The 5,301-nt window shown below is 42.9% G+C and overlaps 1 long non-coding RNA gene across 1 annotated transcript; it reads right to left on the bottom strand.

Annotated features, from left to right (window-relative positions):
- Positions 1-2,374: 2,374 nt before the first annotated feature.
- LOC122479660 lies at positions 2,375-3,686 on the bottom strand. The gene is made up of 2 exons (XR_006296397.1): positions 3,589-3,686; positions 2,375-2,952 (listed from the first exon to the last, which is right to left on the bottom strand). It is a non-coding gene; the product is annotated as an uncharacterized LOC122479660 (long non-coding RNA).
- Between the last annotated feature and the right edge of the window lie 1,615 nt (positions 3,687-5,301).

Below are 5,301 nucleotides of genomic sequence, written 5' to 3'. Positions count from 1 at the left end.
TCAGGAAGTAGCTGGCATAAACGATCTTGTGAAATTTCACTGCATTAAACATGTCAGACCAATTACCTTATTCCTAACCACCTTAAATGATGAATCCTGATGACAATAAACATAATTATAACGTGCTACTTTAAGGTATGTTAAGATCAAATTTTGGGCTGATGGCATTAATTTTGTATGCTATAATTAATGTAGTTATTGTTAGTTGAAAATCATATGGTACCAGTACTATATAACGTGTCTTATTTTAAGCCTGAACATTCTGTTGGGCACAGCAGTGATTACTCTTTAGTTTTTTTTCTGTTTAATCAATGATCCATTTGTAAAATTATTTTATCTTTATTTAAAATAAGTTTTTATAAATATAGCCAGATAAGAAAACTTACACAGTACTCAGATTAGCTTTAGCATTATATTATTACATAGGTCATATGACTTGTTTACTAGTTCTTAAGATACCTTACCATAAGACACTGATGCATCTGGACTAATTAATCACATTCCTTTATTCTCCAAACTCTGAATCAATTGAGAGAGATTTAGGTGTAAGACAGATGGTCAGTGGGACGCCTGGGTGGCGCAGTCCGTTAAGCGTCCGACTTCAGCCAGGTCACGATCTCGCGGTCCGTGAGTTCGAGCCCCGCGTCGGGCTCTGGGCTGATGGCTCAGAGCCTGGAGCTTGTTTCCGACTCTGTGTCTCCCTCTCTCTCTGCCCCTCCCCCGTTCATGCTCTGTCTCTCTCTGTCCCAAAAATAAATAAAAACCTTAAAAAAAATTAAAAAAAAAAAGACAGATGGTCAGTAAAGCATTGAAGAATGTAACTTGTACCATGGTCAAAATGGAAGCCATAATATTTATTCCAAAGTCTAAGACCTGGGACCTGGATTGGGACAGAATCTGGTCCACAGATACACTCCCCCAGCTACCAACAACAAGCACAGCAAAGAAGTGTACACACGAGGAAAGGCTCTCACAACCTCCCATCAGATCACTTGCACTTCCTCTAGAGCTAAGGAGTGAGTTTGAGTTTGAAAATATTATTTCAAAGAATAAAGCTAGAATGTTGAAAAAAGATATTTCCCATTAAATCAATAAATATGACTAAGACCTTAAGTGCACCCTAATTTGTTACATTTTTACTCTGACATATGCTAATTATGCTAATGGCCCAGATTGCCTGGATATCCTGATGACCTCCAAGATGTTACCATTTATCATTGGTTATTTAACACTTTTGAGTAAGCCTGCTAAATATTATCACAGAATTTTAAATAAATGAACACACACACAGTTTCTCTCTCAAAGACATCTCAAGAACCTCTGAAACATCTTTCTGGATGCCTACTGTTGCTTTTGTCAGAGGTTGAAAACCACTGATCAAGCAATTTCCTTTCTCAGACTGAAGGTTGATTGGGATGTAAAAGAATGTGGCTTTCAGTGACCTGAAGGCCGCATGACTTCCAATGCCATGACCTCTAATAATTTATTTTGGTCCAAGAGGATGGCCTGGAGCAGTTGCCCTCAATCTCTCTTCTACAGCATACCTAGGGGATGGCATTCAGGTGTCAGACTCACTCCACCACATGAGCCCAGATGTTCACATAGCTGTGGCTTGGTTGATATAAGATGTGGATTATGTGTAACTTCTGACCATAGGGGCACTGACCATAGTTCCATCCCTTTGTCTTCCACTGCCCCAAGACACCAGTGTCTCGATCCTGTGGCTAAGAAGCCTAGTCCTGGAGGATGGGCATGAACATTGCTGTTGCCTATGCTGACTGCTGGGTTAAAAAGGACAGTATATTGAGAACTTGCCCCAAATCCATACCATTTGTCCCATTGAATACAAAGAGAAAAGAAATCACAAAGGGTACACAGCAAAAGTGTCTCAGAAGAATTGTGCTGTGTCACTGTGTAGACTCCAGTTCCTGGGTGAAGAGAAGTAGTGAGGGACTCAGTCAGGTAGATATGTTCAAGGAGAGTATTTGTCATGGGTTTTTGAACCAAGGTCTGAAAACAAGTCTCCCTGTGCCACTTCTTTCTTAAGGATGAGATTCCCTCAAGTCAAAAGAGTCTGGAGGCTGAATTTCAGGGCTGGGGATCATAGTGTCCCTAATGAATAGGAAGAAACCTCATGGATGGTGGCAGCAACATCAGTGGAACAGGGTCACTCAGGTTTTGGGAGTACCCCATTGCTCCCCTCTGGATCTTTCTTTTCCACAGCGCTCTCAGACGGCCCATGTCTGGGACCTCCCTTGGTGGGAATTTCCCATATATAGCTGGCTCATTCTGGAGTCTGCTTGAAGAATCCAGGTTAATAGGAGCTCCCCAGAACTGAGGATGGGGGCATCAACAAACACTAAAGAGCTCAGGGTGCCAGGAAAGATAGGCTTTATTTTTACATGTTGATAACGCTGTGGGAAGCAGAGTTTTTTGTAGCATTCAGGTATTGATGTAGGAAAGAGCCAAGGCCAAGAGGTCTGAGGTTTTTAGCAAAAAGAGGAATTCTTTAAGTACACATCTAGGCATCTTAGTTCAGGAGGAGAATGAGAACAAGGTGCGAGTGAGGAATGTCGTCAACTCCAGGCTCAGCCTTGGCTATGGATGAACCGAAGCTCATCAAAAGCTGCAGCCCCCAAATCCATGGCAACAACTGGAACACCCAGAGGACTCCCTCTCCCAGCAGTTGGAAGGCTGAAGTGGGCCTAGACAGACATCCGGAAACCGATGAGACCCCAGAGAGCAGCAGCTTCCGAAACCAGTGGTACAGCAACTGTGGACACAGCAGGAGGGGACAGGTGGGGGGCAGGGAACTGGGCAGGGAGCCAGGGCCTGTGGGGCCTGAGGGGCCTGAGCGAGGCACTTCGGTGGACACTTGGGAAGACACTTGGCAGGGAGCTGACACTTCTGCTGGGTTTGCTGGCTGGACATCTTGGGAAAAGTTCAGTTACTCTGAAAAGCAATGCAAAGGTTTTGAAAGTTCAGTGACTATAAACTTAATTTGCATCAGTATTTTTCTCCAGATTCTGAAGTTCTATAACTGATTCTATGACTCCTGGATCCATATCTTTATAACAGAGAAGCCCCACTTTCCAGGCATAGGAAAAATCAGGCCAGGGGTCAGTAACTTCTACTGACCTGATTCTCCCAAGACTCTTGACTTCTGAGGCAGCAACTTGGGTACTTTCCAAAGTATTACCTTGTTTTTATAATATATTCTAATTTATGCATTCCAGAAACCACGTGGTTAGCCTGAGTCCATGGTTATACCACATGTCTTCTTCACCTCCTATTTTTTTTTTTAATCTTTCTTACATCATGGGCTTGGCCTTCAGTTCTACTTTTCAGCCCTATGTATGTCTCTTGTCCTAAAAACTAGCTTCCCCCACCTGACCCCAATCTCAATTAACACTCATCCCTTCTGGGATTGCTGCTTCTGAGCCATCTGATGATTTCTGTGAGCCTGATCTTCCTGAAATTACCAGTTAGTTCCCATTCTCTCCAGCCTAGGGTGGCTTGTCCCATTCAGCTATGGTGTGGCAATTCCAGCCATTCCCAAACTGCCATCCGATGAGTAAGGACACTTACCTTGCTTCCCAATGTCAGGCAAGCAATGGATAGGTCAGGGGAAGTGAGGAGACAGTATGGTCTGAGGCCTTTTATACACATCCTGCACTCAACTCAAGAGAATGAGCCATGATAATATGAAAGCTCTTCCCAACCAGGTGGTTATGATGGCAACTTCCCACATTCCTGTGGCTCTGTCATTCTACCACTTTATCACTCTGGATCACTACTGGATTCTCATGAGTATTTTTCCATAACATCCCTTCCCTCTATAAAACTTAGAAGTATTTCCATAAAGATAATAAGATCATGATTTACAAGGGCGTTTACAATGGCCACCCTTGGGGATTGAACTTAGTGTTTCTGCAGGAATCTAATGCAAGCTTTAGATGAAAATCCAAGGCCATTATTGTTGGATCAATCTAGGACATAGATGGGAGTTTCTGTTGATTCTATTATCAGTTTGAAGCCAATAATCTTAGCACCCCTGGGTCACTACTGAGGGCTTAGTGTATCTGATTCAGATCCCAGGGTGCATAAGACATCAACCAACAATGTAGCATCATAGAAAGGCCCAGTTGGAAAGGATTTCAGTCTTGTACCTACAATACACACATAGATGAGGAACTGAGCACCAGAGAGGGCAAAGGATATGTTCAAAGTTGTGCAGTGTCTGAACTGGGAGCCAGGCACCCCTGCCTTTGACCTCAGTCCCTTCTTTTGAACATGCTTGGTCATGTCCACTAGAATCTACTACCTCTCTGCCCACCAGATCCTTCTTCTTCATGCCACTCCCCACTCATTTGCTTTCCTTAGTTTATTATTTTAACCACTCTGTCACCAATATAATAAATGTTCTTGGTCTTTTGGCTTATTAATGCACTTGACTGACAAGACACCAATCCTGGCTAAAACCTTCATGCTATGCTTAGCTGCTATAAAAACAAAAACAAAATCAAAACAGACTCTTTGCAGGTTGGCATCATCATAAGATCATGACCATCCACTTATGCTGGGCCCCAAACACTGCTTGGTGATTCTATATACTTCTCTGTGTTCACTCCACACACACACATCATGCCTTTTCTCCTCTATGAACCTCCAAAATATTCACTGTTACCTCTAGACAGATGATACTGTCTCTACTCCAAGGGTCAGACAGTAGTTGTCAAATGTAAGACACTTCAGCTTCCCACTATTGGGTCTTCAATCTTATGCCTATAGCCATCCTTTATGATCTCCTTGTTAGAAGAGATATGGCCTCTTTTCCTTTCTAAATACTGTCCCTGCTACTTTGGTCTGGGTCCTTGTGTGTTCAGACTCAGTCATATTAGTTTTTCCTGTGAAATGTTATCATGATGCCCTATACTCCTATAACACCATTCTTGTATTTATTTTTCAGTATCACTCATCCTGGATAGAATAAAATCTCCATGTTCCTCAGCGCTTGCACAGTGCCTGACATATTGTAAGTGCTCAACAAATATTTGTTGAATGCCAAACTATGGAGAGAGATTAAATGTCCATCAACTGATGAATGTATAAAGAAGATGTGGTATTGGGGTGCCTGGCTGGCTCAGTCAATTGAGTGTCCAACTCTTGAATTTGGCACAAGTCATGATCTCAAGATTTGTGGGATTGAACCCTGAGTCAGGCTCTGTGCTGACCATGTGGAGTCTGCTTGGCATTCCCTCTCCCTCTCTCTCTGTCCCTCCCCTAACCATGCTCTTTGTG

The sequence above is a fragment of the Prionailurus bengalensis genome, chromosome C1 (genome assembly GCF_016509475.1).
Source record: "Prionailurus bengalensis isolate Pbe53 chromosome C1, Fcat_Pben_1.1_paternal_pri, whole genome shotgun sequence".
In the NCBI taxonomy this organism is placed as follows: Eukaryota; Metazoa; Chordata; class Mammalia; order Carnivora; family Felidae; genus Prionailurus; species Prionailurus bengalensis.
Note: the sequence above shows the minus strand (reverse complement) of the source record. Positions and strands in the feature narration are given on the sequence as shown.